Source organism: Harmonia axyridis, chromosome 2, assembly GCF_914767665.1.
Source record: "Harmonia axyridis chromosome 2, icHarAxyr1.1, whole genome shotgun sequence".
NCBI lineage: Eukaryota > Metazoa > Arthropoda > Insecta > Coleoptera > Coccinellidae > Harmonia > Harmonia axyridis.
The window spans coordinates 46,049,141-46,074,939 of record NC_059502.1 but is presented as its reverse complement, the minus strand read 5'-3'; the positions used below and the strand labels follow the sequence as shown (position 1 = coordinate 46,074,939).

The 25,799-nt window shown below is 39.2% G+C and overlaps 1 pseudogene; it reads right to left on the bottom strand.

Annotated features, from left to right (window-relative positions):
* LOC123673320 overlaps window positions 1–25,799 on the bottom strand; it is a 172,474-nt pseudogene that overhangs the window by 67,943 nt on the left and 78,732 nt on the right.

Sequence of the window (25,799 nt, the reverse complement as noted above, 5' to 3'; positions counted from 1 at the left end):
CCACGTGGGAGATTACAGCTACCTGCGTGACATCCGAGCCCAAGAAAATCAACAATGTGGAACGGCTTACTTGGATAATTGTTCATTAAACAAAAAGAAGGGAATAAGAACAGTCCCTTATACCAAAGTGGTTTTCTTAGACACGTGTGTCAAGATTTCGTCCCTGTGCAATACGATGAAAAGTGTTAGAATGAGAAACATTGAAGGAAATAACGAACAAATGAAATCAACAACAGAAGTCAGTCGTGCATTTGTGGTTACAGCAGCAATTGACCTTACCACGTGGGAGATTATAGCTACCTGCGTGACATCCGAGTCCGAGAAAATCAACAATGTGGAACGGCTTACTTGGATAATTGTTCATTAAACAAAAAGAAGGGAATAAGAACAGTCCCTTATACCAAAGTGGTTTCCTTAGACACGTGTGTCAAGCTTTCGTCCCTGTGCAATACGATGAAAAGTGTTAGAATGAGAAACATTGGGGGAAATAACAAACAAATGAAATCAACAACAGAAGTCAGTAGTGCATTTGTGGTTACAGCAGCAATTGACCTTACCACGTAAAAGATTATAGCTACCTGCGTTTCATCCGAGTCCAAGAAAATCAACAATGTGGAATGGCTTACTTGGATAATTGTTCATTAAACAGAAAGAAGGGAATAAGAACAGTCCCTTAAACCAATGTGGTTTCCATTGACACGTGTGTCAAGCTTTCGTCCCTCAGCATTACGATGAAACGTGTTAGAATGGGAAACATTGAAGGAAATAACAAACAAATGAAAACAACAACAGAAGTCAGTCGTTCAATTGTGGTTACAGCAGCAATTGATTTTACCACGTGGGAGATTATAGCTACCTGCGTGACATCCGAGTCCAAGAAAATCAACAATGTGGAATGGCTTACTTGGATAATTGTTCATTAAACAAAAAGAAGGGAATAAGAACAGTCCCTTATACCAATGTGGTTTCCATAGACACGTGTGTCAAGCTTTCGTCCCGGTGCAATACGATGAGAAGTGTTAGAATGAGAAACAGTGAAGGAAATAACAAACAAATGAAATCAACAACAGAAGTCAGTCGTGCATTTGTGGTTACAGCAGCAATTGACCTTACCACGTGGGAGATTATAGCTACCTGCGTGACATCCGAGTCCAAGAAAATCAACAATGTGGAACGGCTTACTTGGATAATTGTTCATTAAACAAAAAGGAGGGAATAAGAACAGTCCCTTATACCAAAGTGGTTTCCTTAGACACGTGTGTCAAGCTTTCGTCCCTTTGCAATACGATGAAAAGTGTAAGAATGAGAAACATTGAAGGAAATAACAAACAAATGAAATCAACAACAGAAGTCAGACGTTCAATTGTGGTTACAGCAGCAATTGATTCTACCACGTGGGAGATTATAGCTACCTGCGTGACATCCGAGTCCAAGAAAATCAACAATGTGGAATGGCGTACTTGGATAATTGTTCATTATACAGAAAGAAGGGAATAAGAACAGTCCTTTATACCAATGTGGTTTCCATAGACACGTGTGTCAAGCTTTCGTCCCTCAGCATTACGATGAAACGTGTTAGAATGGGAAACATTGAAGGAAATAACATACAAATGGAATCAACAACAGAAGTCAGCCGTCCAATTGTGGTTACAGCAGCAATTGACCTTACCACGTGGGAGATTAAAGCTACCTGCGTGTCATCCGAGTCCAAGAAAATCAACAATGTGGAATGGCTTACTTGGATAATTGTTCATTAAACAAAAAGAAGGGAATAAGAACAGTCCCTCATACCAATGTGGTTCCCTAAGACACGTGTGTCAAGTTTCCGCCCCTGTGCAATACGATGAAAAGTGTTAGAATGAGAAACATAGAAGGAAATAACAAACAAATGAAATCAACAACAGAAGTCAGTCGTGCATTTGTGGTTACAGCAGCACTTGACCTTACCACGTGGGAGATTATAGCTACCTGCGTGACATCCGAGTCCAAGAAAATCAACAATGTGGAATGGCTTACTTGGATAATTGTTCATTAAACAAAAAGAAGGGAATAAGAACAGTCCCTTATACCAATGTGGTTCCCTTAGACACGTGTGTCAAGCTTTCGCCCCTGTGCAATACGATGAAAAGTGTTAGAATGAGAAACATTGGAGAAAATAACAAACAAATGAAATCAACAACAGAAGTCAGTCGTGCATTTGAGGTTACAGCAGCAATTGACCTCACCACGTAAAAGATTATAGCTACCTGCGTGTCATCCGAGTCCAAGAAAATCAACAATGTGGAATGGCTTACTTGGATAATTGATCATTAAACAAAAAGATAGGAATAAGAACAGTCCCTTATACCAATGTGGTTTCCATAGACACGTGTGTCAAGCTTTCGTCCCTGTGCAATACAATGAGAAGTGTTAGAATGAGAAACATTGAAGGAAATAACAAACAAATGAAATCAACAACAGAAGTCAGCCGTCCAATTGTGGTTACAGCAGCATTTGACCTTACCACGTGGGAGATTATAGCTACCCGCGTGTCATCCGTGTCCAAGAAAAACAACAATGTGAAATGGCTTACTTGGATAATTGTTCATTAAACAAAAAGAAGAGAATAAGAACAGTCCCTTATATTAATGTGGTTTCCTTAGACACGTGTGTCAAGCTTTCGTCTCTGTGCAATACGATGAAAAGTGTTAGAATGAGAAACATTGAAGGAAATATCAAACAAATGAAATCAACAACAGAAGTCAGTCGTGCATTTGTGGTTACAGCAGCAATTGACCTTACCACGTGGGAGATTATAGCTACCTGCGTGACATCCGAGTCCAAGAAAATCAACAATGTGGAATGGCTTACTTGAATAATTTTTGATTAAACAAGAAGAAGGGAATAAGAACAGTCCCTCATACCAAAGTGGTTTTCTCAGACACGTGTGTCAAGCTTTCGTCCCTGTGCAATACGATGAAAAGTGTTAGAATGAGAAACATAGAAGGAAATAACAAACAAATGAAATCAACAACAGAAGTCAGTCGTGCATTTGTGGTTACAGCAGCAATTGACCTTACCACGTGGGAGATTATAGCTAGCTGCGTGACATCCTAGTCCAAGAAAATCAACAATGTGGAATGGCTTACTTGGATAATTGTTCATCAAAAAGAAAACAGGGAAGAAGAGCAGTCCCTCATACCAAAGTGGTTTCCTTAGACACGTGTGTCAAACTTTCGTCACTGTGCAATACGATGAAAAGTGTTAGAATGAGAAACATTGAAGAAAATAACAAACGAATGAAATCAACAACAGAAGTCAGTCGTGCATTTGTGGTTACAGCAGCAATCGACCTTACCACGTGGGAGATTACAGCTACCTGCGTGACATCCGAGCCCAAGAAAATCAACAATGTGGAACGGCTTACTTGGATAATTGTTCATTAAACAAAAAGAAGGGAATAAGAACAGTCCCTTATACCAAAGTGGTTTTCTTAGACACGTGTGTCAAGCTTTCGTCCCTGTGCAATACGATGAAAAGTGTTAGAATGAGAAACATTGAAGGAAATAACAAACAAATGAAATCAACAACAGAAGTCAGTCATGCATTTGTGGTTACAGCAGCAATTGACCTTACCACGTGGGAGATTATAGCTACCTGCGTGACATCCGAGTCCAAGAAAATCAACAATGTGGAATGGCTTACTTGGATAATTGTTCATTAAACAAAAAGAAGGGAATAAGAACAGTCCCTTATACCAATGTGGTTTCCATAGACACGTGTGTCAAGCTTTCGTCCCTGTGCAATACGATGAGAAGTGTTAGAATGAGAAACATTGAAGGAAATAACAAACAGATTAAATCAACAACAGAAGTCAGTCGTGCATTTGTGGTTACAGCAGCAATTGACCTTACCACGTGGGAGATTATAGCTACCTGCGTGACATCCGAGTCCAAGAAAATCAACAATGTGGAATGGCTTACTTGGATAATTGTTCATTAAACAGAAAGAAGGGAATAAGAACAGTCCCTTAAACCAATGTGGTTTCCATTGACACGTGTGTCAAGCTTTCGTCCCTCAGCATTACGATGAAACGTGTTAGAATGGGAAACATTGAAGGAAATAACAAACAAATGAAAACAACAACAGAAGTCAGTCGTTCAATTGTGGTTACAGCAGCAATTGATTTTACCACGTGGGAGATTATAGCTACCTGCGTGACATCCGAGTCCAAGAAAATCAACAATGTGGAATGGCTTACTTGGATAATTGTTCATTAAACAAAAAGAAGGGAATAAGAACAGTCCCTTATACCAATGTGGTTTCCATAGACACGTGTGTCAAGCTTTCGTCCCTGTGCAATACGATGAGAAGTGTTAGAATGAGAAACATTGAAGGAAATAACAAACAGATGAAATCAACAACAGAAGTCAGTCGTGCATTTGTGGTTACAGCAGCACTTGACCTTACCACGTGGGAGATTATAGCTACCTGCGTGACATCCGAGTCCAAGAAAATCAACAATGTGGAATGGCTTACTTGGATAATTGTTCATTAAACAAAAAGAAGGGAATAAGAACATTCCCTTATACCAATGTGGTTCCCTTAGACACGTGTGTCAAGCTTTCGCCCCTGTGCAATACGATGAAAAGTGTTAGATTGAGAAACATTGAAGGAAATAACAAACAGATGAAATCAACAACAGAAGTCAGTCGTGCATTTGTGGTTACAGCAGCAATTGACCTTACCACGTGGGAGATTATAGCTACCTGCGTGACATCCGAGTCCAAGAAAATCAACAATGTGGAACGGCTTACTTGGATAATTGTTCATTAAACAAAAAGAAGGGAATAAGAACAGTCCCTTATACCAAAGTGGTTTCCTTAGACACGTGTGTCAAGCTTTCGTCCCTGTGCAATACGATGAAAAGTGTAAGAATGAGAAACATTGAAGGAAATAACAAACAAATGAAATCAACAACAGAAGTCAGACGTTCAATTGTGGTTACAGCAGCAATTGATTCTACCACGTGGGAGATTATAGCTACCTGCGTGACATCCGAGTCCAAGAAAATCAACAATGTGGAATGGCGTACTTGGATAATTGTTCATTATACAGAAAGAAGGGAATAAGAACAGTCCTTTATACCAATGTGGTTTCCATAGACACGTGTGTCAAGCTTTCGTCCCTCAGCATTACGATGAAACGTGTTAGAATGGGAAACATTGAAGGAAATAACAAACAAATGAAAACAACAACAGAAGTCAGTCGTTCAATTGTGGTTACAGCAGCAATTGATTTTACCACGTGGGAGATTATAGCTACCTGCGTGACATCCGAGTCCAAGAAAATCAACAATGTGGAATGGCTTACTTGGATAATTGTTCATTAAACAAAAAGAAGGGAATAAGAACAGTCCCTTATACCAATGTGGTTTCCATAGACACGTGTGTCAAGCTTTCGTCCCTGTGCAATACGATGAGAAGTGTTAGAATGAGAAACATTGAAGGAAATAACAAACAGATGAAATCAACAACAGAAGTCAGTCGTGCATTTGTGGTTACAGCAGCACTTGACCTTACCACGTGGGAGATTATAGCTACCTGCGTGACATCCGAGTCCAAGAAAATCAACAATGTGGAATGGCTTACTTGGATAATTGTTCATTAAACAAAAAGAAGGGAATAAGAACATTCCCTTATACCAATGTGGTTCCCTTAGACACGTGTGTCAAGCTTTCGCCCCTGTGCAATACGATGAAAAGTGTTAGATTGAGAAACATTGGAGAAAATAACAAACAAATGAAATCAACAACAGAAGTCAGTCGTGCATTTGAGGTTACAGCAGCAATTGACCTCACCACGTAAAAGATTATAGCTACCTGCGTGTCATCCGAGTCCAAGAAAATCAACAATGTGGAATGGCTTACTTGGATAATTGATCATTAAACAAAAAGATAGGAATAAGAACAGTCCCTTATACCAATGTGGTTTCCATAGACACGTGTGTCAAGCTTTCGTCCCTATGCAATACAATGAGAAGTGTTAGAATGAGAAACATTGAAGGAAATAACAAACAAATGAAATCAACAACAGAAGTCAGCCGTCCAATTGTGGTTACAGCAGCAATTGACCTTACCACGTGGGAGATTATAACTACCCGCGTGTCATCCGAGTCCAAGAAAAACAACAATGTGAAATGGCTTACTTGGATAATTGTTCATTAAACAAAAAGAAGAGAATAAGAACAGTCCCTTATATTGATGTGGTTTCCTTAGACACGTGTGTCAAGCTTTCGTCTCTGTGCAATACGATGAGAAGTGTTAGAATGAGGAAGATTGAAGGAAATAACAAACGAATGAAATCAACAACAGAAGTCAGTCGTGCATTTGTGGTTACAGCAGCAATTGACCTTACCAATTGGGAGATTATAGCTACCTGCGTGACATCCGAGACCAAGAAAAACAACAATGTGAAATGGCCTACTTGGATAATTGTTCATCAAACAAAAAGAAGAGAATAAGAACAGTCCATTATATCAATGTGGTTTCCTTAGACACGTGTGTCAAGCTTTCGTCCCTGTGCAATACGATGAAAAGTGTTAGAATGAGGAAGATTGAAAGAAATAACAAACGAATGAAATCAACAACAGAAGTCAGTCGTGCATTTGTGGTTACAGCAGCAATTGACCTCACCAATTGAGAGATTATAGCTACCTGCGTGACATCCGAGACCAAGAAAAACAACAATGTGAAATGGCCTACTTGGATAATTGTTCATCAAACAAAAAGAAGAGAATAAGAACAGTCCATTATATCAATGTGGTTTCCTTAGACACGTGTGTCAAGCTTTCGTCCCTGTGCAATACGATGAAAAGTGTTAGAATGAGAAACATTGAATTTAATATTAAACAAATGAAATCAACAACAGAAGTCAGCCGTCCATTTATTGTTAAAGCAGCAATTGATCTTACCACGGGGGAGATTATAGCTACCTGCGTGACATCCGAGTCCAAGAAAATCAGCAATGTGAAATGGCTCATCTGGATAATTGTTCATCTAACAGAAAAAAGGGAATAAGAACAGTCCCTCATACCAATGTGGATTCCTTAGACACGTGTGTCAAGCTTTCGTCCGTGTGCAATACGATGAAAAGTGTTAGAATGAGAAACATTGAAGGAAATAACAAACAAATGAAATCAACAACAGAAGTCAGTCGTGCATTTGTGGTTACAGCAGCAATTGACCTTACCACGTGGGAGATTATAGCTACCTGCGTGACATCCGAGTCCAAGAAAATCAACAATGTGGAATGGCTTACTTGGATAATTGATCATCATACAGAAAGAAGGGAATAAGTTCAGTCCCTTATACCAATGTGGTTTCCATAGACACGTGTGTCAAGCTTTCGTCCCTGTGCAATACGATGAGAAGTGTTAGAATGAGAAACATTGAAGGAAATAAAAACCAAATGAAATCAACAAAAGAAGTCAGCCGTCCAATTGTGGTTACAGCAGCAATTGACCTTACCACGTGGGAGATTACAGCTCCCTGCGTGACATCCGAGTCCAAGAAAATCAACAATGTGGAATGGCTTACTTGGATTATTGTTCATTAAACAAAAAGAAGGGAATAAGAACAGTCCCTTATACCAAAGTGGTTTCCTTAGACACGCGTGTCAAGCTTTCGTCCCTGTGCAATACGATGAAAAGTGTTAGAATGAGAAACATTGAAGAAAATAACAAACGAATGAAATCAACAACAGAAGTCAGTCGTGCATTTGTGGTTACAGCAGCAATTGACCTTACCACGTGGGAGATTACAGCTACCTGCGTGACATCCGAGCCCAAGAAAATCAACAATGTGGAACGGTTTACTTGGATAATTGTTCATTAAACAAAAAGAAGGGAATAAGAACAGTCCCTTATACCAAAGTGGTTTCCTTAGACACGTGTGTCAAGCTTTCGTCCCTGTGCAATACGATGAAAAATGTTAGAATGAGAAACATTAAAGGAAATAAAAAACAAATGAAATCAACAACAGAAGTCAGTCGTGCATTTGTGGTTACAGCAGCAATTGACCTTACCACGTTAAAGATTATAGCTACCTGCGTGTCATCCGAGTCCAAGAAAATCAACAATGTGGAATGGCTTACTTGGATAATTGATCATTATACAGAAAGAATGAAGTAAGAACAGTCCCTTATACCAATGTGGTTTCCATAGACACGTGTGTCAAGCTTTCGTCCCTGTGCAATACGATGAAAAGTGTTAGAATGAGAAACATTGAAGAAAATAACAAACGAATGAAATCAACAACAGAAGTCAGTCGTGCATTTGTGGTTACAGCAGCAATTGACCTTACCACGTGGGAGATTATAGCTACCTGCGTGACATCCGAGTCCAAGAAAATCAACAATGTGGAACGACTTACTCGGATAATTGTTCATTAAACATAAAGAAGGGAATTAGAACAGTCCCTTATACCAAAGTGGTTTCCTTAGACACGTGTGTCAAGCTTTCGTCCCTGTGCAATACGATGAAAAGTGTTAGAATGAGAAACATTGAAGGAAATAACAAACAAATGAAATCAACAACAGAAGTCAGTCGTGCATTTGTGGTTACAGCAGCAATTGACCTTACCACGTTAAAGATTATAGCTACCTGCGTGTCATCCGAGTCCAAGAAAATCAACAATGTGGAATGGCTTACTTGGATAATTGATCATCATACAGAAAGAAGGGAATAAGAACAGTCCCTTATACCAATGTGGTTTCCATAGACACGTGTGTCAAGCTTTCGTCCCTGTGCAATACGATGAGAAGTGTTAGAATGAGAAACATTGAAGGAAATAAAAAACAAATGAAATCAACAACAGAAGTCAGCTGTCCCATTGTGGTTACAGCAGCAATTGACCTTACCACGTGGGAGATTATAGCTACCCGCGTGTCATCCGAGTCCAAGAAAATCAACAATGTGGAATGGCTTACTTGGATAATTGATCCTTATACAGAAAGAATGAAGTAAGAACAGTCCCTTATACCAATGTGGTTTCCATAGACACGTGTGTCAAGCTTTCGTCCCTGTGCAATACGATGAAAAGTGTTAGAATGAGAAACATTGAAGAAAATAACAAACGAATGAAATCAATAACAGAAGTCAGTCGTGCATTTGTGGTTACAGCAGTAATTGACCTTACCACATGGGAGATTATAGCTACCTGCGTGACATCCGAGTCCAAGAAAATCAACAATGTGGAATTGCTTACTTGGATAATTGTTCATTAAACAAAAAGAAGGGAATAAGAACAGTCCCTTATACCAAAGTGGTTTCCTTAGACACGCGTGTCAAGCTTTCGTCCCTGTGCAATACGATGAAAAGTGTTAGAATGAGAAACATTGAAGAAAATAACAAACGAATGAAATCAACAACAGAAGTCAGTCGTGCATTCGTGGTTACAGCAGCAATTGACCTTACCACGTGGGAGATTATAGCTACCTGCGTGACATCCGAGTCCAAGAAAATCAACAATGTGGAATGGCTTACTTGGATAATTGTTCATTAAACAAAAAGAAGAGAATAAGAACAGTCCCTTATACCAAAGTGGTTTCCTTAGACACGCGTGTCAAGCTTTCGTCCCTGTGCAATACGATGAAATGTGTTAGAATGAGAAACATTGAAGAAAATAACAAACGAATGAAATTAACAGAAGTCAGTCGTGCATTTGTGGTTACAGCAGCAATTGACCTTACCACGTGGGAGATTACAGCTACCTGCGTGACATCCGAGCCCAAGAAAATCAACAATGTGGAACGGCTTACTTGGATAATTGTTCATTAAACAAAAAGAAGGGAATAAGAACAGTCCCTTATACCAAAGTGGTTTCCTTAGACACGTGTGTCAAGCTTTCGTCCCTGTGCAATACGATGAAAAATGTTAGAATGAGAAACATTAAAGGAAATAACAAACAAATGAAATCAACAACAGAAGTCAGTCGTGCATTTGTGGTTACAGCAGCAATTGACCTTACCACGTAAAAGATTATAGCTACCTGCGTGTCATCCGAGTCCAAGAAAATCAACAATGTGGAATGGCTTACTTGGATAATTGATCATTATACAGAAAGAAGGGAATAAGAACAGTCCCTTATACCAATGTGGTTTCCATAGACACGTGTGTCAAGCTTTCGTCCCTGTGCAATACGATGAGAAGTGTTAGAATGAGAAACATTGAAGGAAATAACAAACAAATCAAATCAACAACAGAAGTCAGTCGTGCATTTGTGATTACAGCAGCAATTGACCTTACCACGTGGGAGATTATAGCTACCTGCGTGACATCCGAGTCCAAGAAAATCAACAATGTGGAATGGCTCACTTGGATAATTAATCATTATACAGAAAGAATGAAGTAAGAACAGTCCCTTATACCAATGTGGTTTCCATAGACACGTGTGTCAAGCTTTCGTCCCTGTGCAATACGATGAAAAGTGTTAGAATGAGAAACATTGAAGAAAATAACAAACGAATGAAATCAACAACAGAAGTCAGTCGTGCATTTGTGGTTACAGCAGCAATTGACCTTACCACGTGGGAGATTATAGCTACCTGCGTGACATCCGAGTCCAAGAAAATCAACAATGTGGAACGGCTTACTCGGATAATTGTTCATTAAACATAAAGAAGGGAATAAGAACAGTCCCTTATACCAAAGTGGTTTCCTTAGACACGTGTGTCAAGCTTTCGTCCCTGTGCAATACGATGAAAAGTGTTAGAATGAGAAACATTGAAGAAAATAACAAACGAATGAAATCAACAACAGAAGTCAGTCGTGCATTTGTGGTTACAGCAGCAATTGACCTTACCACGTGGGAGATTATAGCTACCTGCGTGACATCCGAGTCCAAGAAAATCAACAATGTGGAACGACTTACTCGGATAATTGTTCATTAAACATAAAGAAGGGAATTAGAACAGTCCCTTATACCAAAGTGGTTTCCTTAGACACGTGTGTCAAGCTTTCGTCCCTGTGCAATACGATGAAAAGTGTTAGAATGAGAAACATTGAAGGAAATAACAAACAAATGAAATCAACAACAGAAGTCAGTCGTGCATTTGTGGTTACAGCAGCAATTGACCTTACCACGTTAAAGATTATAGCTACCTGCGTGTCATCCGAGTCCAAGAAAATCAACAATGTGGAATGGCTTACTTGGATAATTGATCATCATACAGAAAGAAGGGAATAAGAACAGTCCCTTATACCAATGTGGTTTCCATAGACACGTGTGTCAAGCTTTCGTCCCTGTGCAATACGATGAGAAGTGTTAGAATGAGAAACATTGAAGGAAATAAAAAACAAATGAAATCAACAACAGAAGTCAGCTGTCCCATTGTGGTTACAGCAGCAATTGACCTTACCACGTGGGAGATTATAGCTACCCGCGTGTCATCCGAGTCCAAGAAAATCAACAATGTGGAATGGCTTACTTGGATAATTGATCATTATACAGAAAGAATGAAGTAAGAACAGTCCCTTATACCAATGTGGTTTCCATAGACACGTGTGTCAAGCTTTCGTCCCTGTGCAATACGATGAAAAGTGTTAGAATGAGAAACATTGAAGAAAATAACAAACGAATGAAATCAATAACAGAAGTCAGTCGTGCATTTGTGGTTACAGCAGTAATTGACCTTACCACGTGGGAGATTATAGCTACCTGCGTGACATCCGAGTCCAAGAAAATCAACAATGTGGAATTGCTTACTTGGATAATTGTTCATTAAACAAAAAGAAGGGAATAAGAACAGTCCCTTATACCAAAGTGGTTTCCTTAGACACGCGTGTCAAGCTTTCGTCCCTGTGCAATACGATGAAAAGTGTTAGAATGAGAAACATTGAAGAAAATAACAAACGAATGAAATCAACAACAGAAGTCAGTCGTGCATTCGTGGTTACAGCAGCAATTGACCTTACCACGTGGGAGATTATAGCTACCTGCGTGACATCCGAGTCCAAGAAAATCAACAATGTGGAATGGCTTACTTGGATAATTGTTCATTAAACAAAAAGAAGAGAATAAGAACAGTCCCTTATACCAAAGTGGTTTCCTTAGACACGCGTGTCAAGCTTTCGTCCCTGTGCAATACGATGAAATGTGTTAGAATGAGAAACATTGAAGAAAATAACAAACGAATGAAATTAACAGAAGTCAGTCGTGCATTTGTGGTTACAGCAGCAATTGACCTTACCACGTGGGAGATTACAGCTACCTGCGTGACATCCGAGCCCAAGAAAATCAACAATGTGGAACGGCTTACTTGGATAATTGTTCATTAAACAAAAAGAAGGGAATAAGAACAGTCCCTTATACCAAAGTGGTTTCCTTAGACACGTGTGTCAAGCTTTCGTCCCTGTGCAATACGATGAAAAATGTTAGAATGAGAAACATTAAAGGAAATAACAAACAAATGAAATCAACAACAGAAGTCAGTCGTGCATTTGTGGTTACAGCAGCAATTGACCTTACCACGTAAAAGATTATAGCTACCTGCGTGTCATCCGAGTCCAAGAAAATCAACAATGTGGAATGGCTTACTTGGATAATTGATCATTATACAGAAAGAAGGGAATAAGAACAGTCCCTTATACCAATGTGGTTTCCATAGACACGTGTGTCAAGCTTTCGTCCCTGTGCAATACGATGAGAAGTGTTAGAATGAGAAACATTGAAGGAAATAACAAACAAATCAAATCAACAACAGAAGTCAGTCGTGCATTTGTGATTACAGCAGCAATTGACCTTACCACGTGGGAGATTATAGCTACCTGCGTGACATCCGAGTCCAAGAAAATCAACAATGTGGAATGGCTATCTTGGATAATTAATCATTATACAGAAAGAATGAAGTAAGAACAGTCCCTTATACCAATGTGGTTTCCATAGACACGTGTGTCAAGCTTTCGTCCCTGTGCAATACGATGAAAAGTGTTAGAATGAGAAACATTGAAGAAAATAACAAACGAATGAAATCAACAACAGAAGTCAGTCGTGCATTTGTGGTTACAGCAGCAATTGACCTTACCACGTGGGAGATTATAGCTACCTGCGTGACATCCGAGTCCAAGAAAATCAACAATGTGGAACGGCTTACTCGGATAATTGTTCATTAAACATAAAGAAGGGAATAAGAACAGTCCCTTATACCAAAGTGGTTTCCTTAGACACGTGTGTCAAGCTTTCGTCCCTGTGCAATACGATGAAAAGTGTAAAAATGAGAAACATTGAAGGAAATAACAAACGAATGAAATCAACAACAGAAGTCAGTCGTGCATTTGTGGTTACAGCAGCAATTGACCTTACCACGTTAAAGATTATAGCTACCTGCGTGTCATCCGAGTCCAAGAAAAACAACAATGTGGAATGGCTTACTTGGATAATTGATCATCATACAGAAAGAAGGGAATAAGAACAGTCCCTTATACCAATGTGGTTTCCATAGACACGTGTGTCAAGCTTTCGTCCCTGTGCAATACGATGAGAAGTGTTAGAATGAGAAACATTGAAGGAAATAAAAAACGAATGAAATCAACAACAGAAGTCAGCCGTCCAATTGTGGATACAGCAGCAATTGACCTTACCACGTGGGAGATTATAGCTACCCGCGTGTCATCCGAGTCCAAGAAAATCAACAATGTGGAATGGCTTACTTGGATAATTGATCATTATACAGAAAGAATGAAATAAGAACAGTCCCTTATACCAAAGTGGTTTCCTTAGACACGTGTGTCAAGCTTTCGTCCCTGTGCAATACGATGAAAAATGTTAGAATGAAAAACATTAAAGGAAATAACAAACAAATGAAATCAACAACAGAAGTCAGTCGTGCATTTGTGGTTACAGCAGCAATTGACCTTACCACGTAAAAGATTATAGCTACCTGCGTGTCATCCGAGTCCAAGAAAATCAACAATGTGGAATGGCTTACTTGGATAATTGATCATTATACAGAAAGAAGGGAATAAGAACAGTCCCTTATACCAATGTGGTTTCCATAGACACGTGTGTCAAGCTTTCGTCCCTGTGCAATACGATGAGAAGTGTTAGAATGAGAAACATTGAAGGAAATAACAAACAAATCAAATCAACAACAGAAGTCAGTCGTGCATTTGTGATTACAGCAGCAATTGACCTTACCACGTGGGAGATTATAGCTACCTGCGTGACATCCGAGTCCAAGAAAATCAACAATGTGGAATTGCTTACTTGGATAATTGTTCATTAAACAAAAAGAAGGGAATAAGAACAGTCCCTTATACCAAGGTGGTTTCCTTAGACACGCGTGTCAAGCTTTCGTCCCTGTGCAATACGATGAAAAGTGTTAGAATGAGAAACATTGAAGAAAATAACAAACGAATGAAATCGACAGAAGTCAGTCGTGCATTTGTGGTTACAGCAGCAATTGACCTTACCACGTGGGAGATTACAGCTACCTGCGTGACATCCGAGCCCAAGAAAATCAACAATGTGGAACGGCTTACTTGGATAATTGTTCATTAAACAAAAAGAAGGGAATAAGAACAGTCCCTTATACCAAAGTGGTTTCCTTAGACACGTGTGTCAAGCTTTCGTCCCTGTGCAATACGATGAAAAATGTTAGAATGAGAAACATTAAAGGAAATAACAAACAAATGAAATCAACAACAGAAGTCAGTCGTGCATTTGTGGTTACAGCAGCAATTGACCTTACCACGTAAAAGATTATAGCTACCTGCGTGTCATCCGAGTCCAAGAAAATCAACAATATGGAATGGCTTACTTGGATAATTGATCATTATACAGAAAGAAGGGAATAAGAACAGTCCCTTATAACAATGTGGTTTCCATAGACACGTGTGTCAAGCTTTCGTCCCTGTGCAATACGATGAGAAGTGTTAGAATGAGAAACATTGAAGGAAATAACAAACAAATCAAATCAACAACAGAAGTCAGTCGTGCATTTGTGATTACAGCAGCAATTGACCTTACCACGTGGGAGATTATAGCTACCTGCGTGACATCCGAGTCCAAGAAAATCAACAATGTGGAATGGCTTACTTGGATAATTGATCATTATACAGAAAGAATGAAGTAAGAACAGTCCCTTATACCAATGTGGTTTCCATAGACACGTGTGTCAAGCTTTCGTCCCTGTGCAATACGATGAAAAGTGTTAGACTGAGAAACATTGAAGGAAATAACAAACAAATGAAATCAACAACAGAAGTAAGTCGTGCATTTGTGGTTACAGCAGCAATTGACCTTACCACGTTAAAGATTATAGCTACCTGCGTGTCATCCGAGTCCAAGAAAATCAACAATGTGGAATGGCTTACATGGATAATTGATCATCATACAGAAAGAAGGGAATAAGAACAGTCCCTTATACCAATGTGGTTTCCATAGACACGTGTGTCAAGCTTTCGTCCCTGTGCAATACGATGAGAAGTGTTAGAATGAGAAACATTGAAGAAAATAACAAACGAATGAAATCAACAACAGAAGTCAGTCGTGCATTTGTGGTTACAGCAGCAATTGACCTTACCACGTGGGAGATTATAGCTACCTGCGTGACATCCGAGTCCAAGAAAATCAACAATGTGGAACGGCTTACTCGGATAATTGTTCATTAAACATAAAGAAGGGAATAAGAACAGTCCCTTATACCAAAGTGGTTTCCTTAGACACGTGTGTCAAGCTTTCGTCCCTGTGCAATACGATGAAAAGTGTTAGAATGAGAAACATTGAAGAAAATAACAAACGAATGAAATCAACAACAGAAGTCAGTCGTGCATTTGTGGTTACAGCAGCAATTGACCTTACCACGTGGGAGATTATAGCTACCTGCGTGACATCCGAGTCCAAGAAAATCAACAATGTGGAACGACTTACTCGGATAATTGTTCATTAAACATAAAGAAGGGAATTAGAACAGTCCCTTATACCAAAGTGGTTTCCTTAGACACGTGTGTCAAGCTTTCGTCCCTGTGCAATACGATGAAAAGTGTTAGAATGAGAAACATTGAAGGAAATAACAAACAAATGAAATCAACAACAGAAGTCAGTCGTGCATTTGTGGTTACAGCAGCAATTGACCTTACCACGTTAAAGATTATAGCTACCTGCGTGTCATCCGAGTCCAAGAAAATCAACAATGTGGAATGGCTTACTTGGATAATTGATCATCATACAGAAAGAAGGGAATAAGAACAGTCCCTTATACCAATGTGGTTTCCATAGACACGTGTGTCAAGCTTTCGTCCCTGTGCAATACGATGAGAAGTGTTAGAATGAGAAACATTGAAGGAAATAAAAAACAAATGAAATCAACAACAGAAGTCAGCTGTCCCATTGTGGTTACAGCAGCAATTGACCTTACCACGTGGGAGATTATAGCTACCCGCGTGTCATCCGAGTCCAAGAAAATCAACAATGTGGAATGGCTTACTTGGATAATTGATCATTATACAGAAAGAATGAAGTAAGAACAGTCCCTTATACCAATGTGGTTTCCATAGACACGTGTGTCAAGCTTTCGTCCCTGTGCAATACGATGAAAAGTGTTAGAATGAGAAACATTGAAGAAAATAACAAACGAATGAAATCAATAACAGAAGTCAGTCGTGCATTTGTGGTTACAGCAGTAATTGACCTTACCACGTGGGAGATTATAGCTACCTGCGTGACATCCGAGTCCAAGAAAATCAACAATGTGGAATTGCTTACTTGGATAATTGTTCATTAAACAAAAAGAAGGGAATAAGAACAGTCCCTTATACCAAAGTGGTTTCCTTAGACACGCGTGTCAAGCTTTCGTCCCTGTGCAATACGATGAAAAGTGTTAGAATGAGAAACATTGAAGAAAATAACAAACGAATGAAATCAACAACAGAAGTCAGTCGTGCATTCGTGGTTACAGCAGCAATTGACCTTACCACGTGGGAGATTATAGCTACCTGCGTGACATCCGAGTCCAAGAAAATCAACAATGTGGAATGGCTTACTTGGATAATTGTTCATTAAACAAAAAGAAGAGAATAAGAACAGTCCCTTATACCAAAGTGGTTTCCTTAGACACGCGTGTCAAGCTTTCGTCCCTGTGCAATACGATGAAATGTGTTAGAATGAGAAACATTGAAGAAAATAACAAACGAATGAAATTAACAGAAGTCAGTCGTGCATTTGTGGTTACAGCAGCAATTGACCTTACCACGTGGGAGATTACAGCTACCTGCGTGACATCCGAGCCCAAGAAAATCAACAATGTGGAACGGCTTACTTGGATAATTGTTCATTAAACAAAAAGAAGGGAATAAGAACAGTCCCTTATACCAAAGTGGTTTCCTTAGACACGTGTGTCAAGCTTTCGTCCCTGTGCAATACGATGAAAAATGTTAGAATGAGAAACATTAAAGGAAATAACAAACAAATGAAATCAACAACAGAAGTCAGTCGTGCATTTGTGGTTACAGCAGCAATTGACCTTACCACGTAAAAGATTATAGCTACCTGCGTGTCATCCGAGTCCAAGAAAATCAACAATGTGGAATGGCTTACTTGGATAATTGATCATTATACAGAAAGAAGGGAATAAGAACAGTCCCTTATACCAATGTGGTTTCCATAGACACGTGTGTCAAGCTTTCGTCCCTGTGCAATACGATGAGAAGTGTTAGAATGAGAAACATTGAAGGAAATAACAAACAAATCAAATCAACAACAGAAGTCAGTCGTGCATTTGTGATTACAGCAGCAATTGACCTTACCACGTGGGAGATTATAGCTACCTGCGTGACATCCGAGTCCAAGAAAATCAACAATGTGGAATGGCTATCTTGGATAATTAATCATTATACAGAAAGAATGAAGTAAGAACAGTCCCTTATACCAATGTGGTTTCCATAGACACGTGTGTCAAGCTTTCGTCCCTGTGCAATACGATGAAAAGTGTTAGAATGAGAAACATTGAAGAAAATAACAAACGAATGAAATCAACAACAGAAGTCAGTCGTGCATTTGTGGTTACAGCAGCAATTGACCTTACCACGTGGGAGATTATAGCTACCTGCGTGACATCCGAGTCCAAGAAAATCAACAATGTGGAACGGCTTACTCGGATAATTGTTCATTAAACATAAAGAAGGGAATAAGAACAGTCCCTTATACCAAAGTGGTTTCCTTAGACACGTGTGTCAAGCTTTCGTCCCTGTGCAATACGATGAAAAGTGTAAAAATGAGAAACATTGAAGGAAATAACAAACGAATGAAATCAACAACAGAAGTCAGTCGTGCATTTGTGGTTACAGCAGCAATTGACCTTACCACGTTAAAGATTATAGCTACCTGCGTGTCATCCGAGTCCAAGAAAAACAACAATGTGGAATGGCTTACTTGGATAATTGATCATCATACAGAAAGAAGGGAATAAGAACAGTCCCTTATACCAATGTGGTTTCCATAGACACGTGTGTCAAGCTTTCGTCCCTGTGCAATACGATGAGAAGTGTTAGAATGAGAAACATTGAAGGAAATAAAAAACGAATGAAATCAACAACAGAAGTCAGCCGTCCAATTGTGGATACAGCAGCAATTGACCTTACCACGTGGGAGATTATAGCTACCCGCGTGTCATCCGAGTCCAAGAAAATCAACAATGTGGAATGGCTTACTTGGATAATTGATCATTATACAGAAAGAATGAAATAAGAACAGTCCCTTATACCAAAGTGGTTTCCTTAGACACGTGTGTCAAGCTTTCGTCCCTGTGCAATACGATGAAAAATGTTAGAATGAAAAACATTAAAGGAAATAACAAACAAATGAAATCAACAACAGAAGTCAGTCGTGCATTTGTGGTTACAGCAGCAATTGACCTTACCACGTAAAAGATTATAGCTACCTGCGTGTCATCCGAGTCCAAGAAAATCAACAATGTGGAATGGCTTACTTGGATAATTGATCATTATACAGAAAGAAGGGAATAAGAACAGTCCCTTATACCAATGTGGTTTCCATAGACACGTGTGTCAAGCTTTCGTCCCTGTGCAATACGATGAGAAGTGTTAGAATGAGAAACATTGAAGGAAATAACAAACAAATCAAATCAACAACAGAAGTCAGTCGTGCATTTGTGATTACAGCAGCAATTGACCTTACCACGTGGGAGATTATAGCTACCTGCGTGACATCCGAGTCCAAGAAAATCAACAATGTGGAATGGCTTACTTGGATAATTGTTCATTAAACAAAAAGAAGGGAATAAGAACAGTCCCTTATACCAAGGTGGTTTCCTTAGACACGCGTGTCAAGCTTTCGTCCCTGTGCAATACGATGAAAAGTGTTAGAATGAGAAACATTGAAGAAAATAACAAACGAATGAAATCGACAGAAGTCAGTCGTGCATTTGTGGTTACAGCAGCAATTGACCTTACCACGTGGGAGATTACAGCTACCTGCGTGACATCCGAGCCCAAGAAAATCAACAATGTGGAACGGCTTACTTGGATAATTGTTCATTAAACAAAAAGAAGGGAATAAGAACAGTCCCTTATACCAAAGTGGTTTCCTTAGACACGTGTGTCAAGCTTTCGTCCCTGTGCAATACGATGAAAAATGTTAGAATGAGAAACATTAAAGGAAATAACAAACAAATGAAATCAACAACAGAAGTCAGTCGTGCATTTGTGGTTACAGCAGCAATTGACCTTACCACGTAAAAGATTATAGCTACCTGCGTGTCATCCGAGTCCAAGAAAATCAACAATATGGAATGGCTTACTTGGATAATTGATCATTATACAGAAAGAAGGGAATAAGAACAGTCCCTTATAACAATGTGGTTTCCATAGACACGTGTGTCAAGCTTTCGTCCCTGTGCAATACGATGAGAAGTGTTAGAATGAGAAACATTGAAGGAAATAACAAACAAATCAAATCAACAACAGAAGTCAGTCGTGCATTTGTGATTACAGCAGCAATTGACCTTACCACGTGGGAGATTATAGCTACCTGCGTGACATCCGAGTCCAAGAAAATCAACAATGTGGAATGGCTTACTTGGATAATTGATCATTATAGAGAAAGAATGAAGTAAGAACAGTCCCTTATACCAATGTGGTTTCCATAGACACGTGTGTCAAGCTTTCGTCCCTGTGCAATACGATGAAAAGTGTTAGACTGAGAAACATTGAAGGAAATAACAAACAAATGAAATCAACAACAGAAGTAAGTCGTGCATTTGTGGTTACAGCAGCAATTGACCTTACCACGTTAAAGATTATAGCTACCTGCGTGTCATCCGAGTCCAAGAAAATCAACAATGTGGAATGGCTTACATGGATAATTGATCATCATACAGAAAGAAGGGAATAAGAACAGTCCCTTATACCAATGTGGTTTCCATAGACACGTGTGTCAAGCTTTCGTCCCTGTGCAATACGATGAGAAGTGTTAGAATGAGAAACATTGAAGGAAATAAAAAACAAATGAAATCAACAACAGAAGTCAGCCGTCCAATTGTGGATACAGCAGCAATTGACCTTACCACGTGGGAGATTATAGCTACCCGCGTGTGATCCGAGTCCAAGAAAATCAACAATGTGGAATGGCTTACTTGGATAATTGATCATTATACAGAAAGAATGAAATAAGAACAGTCCCTTATACCAATGTGGTTTCCATAGACACGTGTGTCAAGCTTTCGTCCCTGTGCAATACGATGAAAAGTGTTAGAATGAGAATCATTGAAGAAAATAACAAACGAATGAAATCAACAACAGAAGTCAGTCGTGCATTTGTGGTTACAGCAGCAATTGACCTAACCACGTGGAAGATTACAGCTACCTGCGTGACATCCGAGCCCAAGAAAATCAACAATGTGGAACGGCTTACTTGGATAATTGTTCATTAAACAAAAAGAAGGGAATAAGAACAGTCCCTTATACCAAAGTGGTTTCCTTAGACACGTGTGTCAAGCTTTCGTCCCTGTGCAATACGATGAAAAATGTTAGAATGAGAAACATTAAAGGAAATAACAAACAAATGAAATCAACAACAGAAGTCAGTCGTGCATTTGTGGTTACAGCAGCAATTGACCTTACCACGTAAAAGATTATAGCTACCTGCGTGTCATCCGAGTCCAAGAAAATCAACAATGTGGAATGGCTTACCTGGATAATTGATCATTATACAGAAAGAAGGGAATAAGAACAGTCCCTTATACCAATGTGGTTTCCATAGACACGTGTGTCAAGCTTTCGTCCCTGTGCAATACGATGAGAAGTGTTAGAATGAGAAACATTGAAGGAAATAACAAACAAATCAAATCAACAACAGAAGTCAGTCGTGCATTTGTGATTACAGCAGCAATTGACCTTACCACGTGGGAGATTATAGCTACCTGCGTGACATCCGAGTCCAAGAAAATCAACAATGTGGAATGGCTATCTTGGATAATTGATCATTATACAGAAAGAATGAAGTAAGAACAGTCCCTTATACCAATGTGGTTTCCATAGACACGTGTGTCGAACTTTCGTCCCTGTGCAATACGATGAAAAGTGTTAGAATGAGAAACATTGAAGAAAATAACAAACGAATGAAATCAACAACAGAAGTCAGTCGTGCATTTGTGGTTACAACAGCAATTGACCTTACCACGTGGGAGATTATAGCTACCTGCGTGACATCCGAGTCCAAGAAAATCAACAATGTGGAACGGCTTACTCGGATAATTGTTCATTAAACATAAAGAAGGGAATAAGAACAGTCCCTTATACCAAAGTGGTTTCCTTAGACACGTGTGTCAAGCTTTCGTCCCTGTGCAATACGATGAAAAGTGTAAGAATGAGAAACATTGAAGGAAATAACAAACGAATGAAATCAACAACAGAAGTCAGTCGTGCATTTGTGGTTACAGCAGCAATTGACCTTACCACGTTAAAGATTATAGCTACCTGCGTGTCATCCGAGTCCAAGAAAAACAACAATGTGGAATGGCTTACTTGGATAATTGATCATCATACAGAAAGAAGGGAATAAGAACAGTCCCTTATACCAATGTGGTTTCCATAGACACGTGTGTCAAGCTTTCGTCCCTGTGCAATACGATGAGAAGTGTTAGAATGAGAATCATTGAAGAAAATAACAAACGAATGAAATCAACAACAGAAGTCAGTCGTGCATTTGTGGTTACAGCAGCAATTGACCTAACCACGTGGAAGATTACAGCTACCTGCGTGACATCCGAGCCCAAGAAAATCAACAATGTGGAACGGCTTACTTGGATAATTGTTCATTAAACAAAAAGAAGGGAATAAGAACAGTCCCTTATACCAATGTGGTTTCCATAGACACGTGTGTCAAGCTTTCGTCCCTGTGCAATACGATGAGAAGTGTTAGAATGAGAAACATTGAAGGAAATAACAAACAAATCAAATCAACAACAGAAGTCAGTCGTGCATTTGTGATTACAGCAGCAATTGACCTTACCACGTGGGAGATTATAGCTACCTGCGTGACATCCGAGTCCAAGAAAATCAACCATGTGGAATGGCTATCTTGGATAATTGATCATTATACAGAAAGAATGAAGTAAGAACAGTCCCTTATACCAATGTGGTTTCCATAGACACGTGTGTCGAACTTTCGTCCCTGTGCAATACGATGAAAAGTGTTAGAATGAGAAACATTGAAGAAAATAACAAACGAATGAAATCAACAACAGAAGTCAGTCGTGCATTTGTGGTTACAGCAGCAATTGACCTTATCACGTGGGAGATTATAGCTACCTGCGTGACATCCGAGTCCAAGAAAATCAACAATGTGGAACGGCTTACTCGGATAATTGTTCATTAAACATAAAGAAGGGAATAAGAACAGTCCCTTATACCAAAGTGGTTTCCTTAGACACGTGTGTCAAGCTTTCGTCCCTGTGCAATACGATGAAAAATGTTAGAATGAAAAACATTAAAGGAAATAACAAGCAAATGAAATCAACAACAGAAGTCAGTCGTGCATTTGTGGTTACAGCAGCAATTGACCTTACCACGTAAAAGATTATAGCTACCTGCGTGTCATCCGAGTCCAAGAAAAATAACAATGTGGAATGGCTTACTTGGATAATTGATCATCATACAGAAAGAAGGGAATGAGAACAGTCCCTTGTACCAATGTGGTTTCCATAGACACGTGTGTCAAGCTTTCGTCCCTGTGCAATACGATGAGAAGTGTTAGAATGAGAAACATTGAAGGAAATAAAAAACAAATGAAATCAACAACAGAAGTCAGCCGTCCAATTGTGGATACAGCAGCAATTGACCTTACCACGTAGGAGATTATAGCTACCCGCGTGTCATCCGAGTCCAAGAAAATCAACAATGTGGAATGGCTTACTTGGATAATTGATCATTATACAGAAAGAATGAAATAAGAACAGTCCCTTATACCAAAGTGGTTTCCTTAGACACGTGTGTCAAGCTTTCGTCCCTGTGCAATACGATGAAAAATGTTAGAATGAAAAACATTAAAGGAAATAACAAGCAAATGAAATCAACAACAGAAGTCAGTCGTGCATTTGTGGTTACAGCAGCAATTGACCTTACCACGTAAAAGATTATAGCTACCTGCGTGTCATCCGGGTCCAAGAAAATCAACAATGTGGAATGGCTTACTTGGATAATTGATCATTATACAGAAAGTCAAGCTTTCGTCCCTGTGCAATACGATGAGAAGTGTTAGAATGAGAAACATTGAAGGAAATAACAAACAAATCAAATCAACAACAGAAGTCAGTCGTGCATTTGTGATTACAGCAGCAATTGACCTTACCACGTGGGAGATTATAGCTACCTGCGTGACATCCGAGTCCAAGAAAATCAACAATGTGGAATTGCTTACTTGGATAATTGTTCATTAAACAAAAAGAAGGGAATAAGAACAGTCCCTTATACCAAGGTGGTTTCCTTAGACACGCGTGTCAAGCTTTCGTCCCTGTGCAATACGATGAAAAGTGTTAGAATGAGAAACATTGAAGAAAATAACAAACGAATGAAATCAACAACAGAAGTCAGTCGTGCATTTGTGGTTACAGCAGCAATTGACCTTACCACGTGGGAGATTATAGATACCTGCGTGACATCCGAGTCCAAGAAAATCAACAATGTGGAACGGCTTACTCGGATAATTGTTCATTAAACATAAAGAAGGAAATAAGAACAGTCCCTTATACCAAAGTGGTTTCCCTAGACACGTGTGTCAAGCTTTCGTCCCTGTGCAATACGATGGAAAGTGTTAGACTGAGAAACATTGAAGGAAATAACAAACAAATGAAATCAACAACAGAAGTAAGTCGTGCATTTGTGGTTACAGCAGCAATTGACCTTACCACGTTGAAGATTATAGCTACCTGCGTGTCATCCGAGTCCAAGAAAATCAACAATGTGGAATGGCTTACATGGATAATTGTTCATAAAACAAAAAGAAGGGAATAAGAACAGTCCCTTATACCAAAGTGGTTTCCTTAGACACGCGTGTCAAGCTTTCGTCCCTGTGCAATACGATGAGAAGTGTTTGAATGAGAAACATTGAAGGAAATAACAAACAAATCAAATCAACAACAGAAGTCAGTCGTGCATTTGTGATTACAGCAGCAATTGACCTTACCACGTGGGAGATTATAGCTACCTGCGTGACATCCGAGTCCAAGAAAATCAACCATGTGGAATGGCTATCTTGGATAATTGATCATTATACAGAAAGAATGAAGTAAGAACAGTCCCTTATACCAATGTGGTTTCCATAGACACGTGTGTCGAACTTTCGTCCCTGTGCAATACGATGAAAAGTGTTAGAATGAGAAACATTGAAGAAAATAACAAACGGATGAAATCAACAACAGAAGTCAGTCGTGCATTCGTGGTTACAGCAGCAATTGACCTTACCACGTGGGAGATTATAGCTACCTGCGTGACATCCGAGTCCAAGAAAATCAACAATGTGGAATGGCTTACTTGGATAATTGTTCATTAAACAAAAAGAAGGGAATAAGAACAGTCCCTTATACCAAAGTGGTTTCCTTAGACACGCGTGTCAAGCTTTCGTCCCTGTGCAATACGATGAAAAGTGTCAGAATGAGAAACATTGAAGAAAATAACAAACGAATGAAATCAACAGAAGTCAGTCGTGCATTTGTGGTTACAGCAGCAATTGACCTTACCACGTGGGAGATTACAGCTACCTGCGTGACATTCGAGCCCAAGAAAATCAACAATGTGGAACGGCTTACTTGGATAATTGTTCATTAAACAAAAAGAAGGGAATAAGAACAGTCCCTTATACCAAAGTGGTTTCCTTAGACACGTGTGTCAAGCTTTCGTCCCTGTGCAATACGATGAAAAATGTTAGAATGAGAAACATTAAAGGAAATAACAAACAAATGAAATCAACAACAGAAGTCAGTCGTGAATTTGTGGTTACAGCAGCAATTGACCTTACCACGTAAAAGATTATAGCTACCTGCGTGTCATCCGAGTCCAAGAAAATCAACAATGTGGAATGGCTTACTTGGATAATTGATCATTATACAGAAAGAAGGGAATAAGAACAGTCCCTTATAACAATGTGGTTTCCATAGACACGTGTGTCAAGCTTTCGTCCCTGTGCAATACGATGAGAAGTGTTAGAATGAGAAACATTGAAGGAAATAACAAACAAATCAAATCAACAACAGAAGTCAGTCGTGCATTTGTGATTACAGCAGCAATTGACCTTACCACGTGGGAGATTA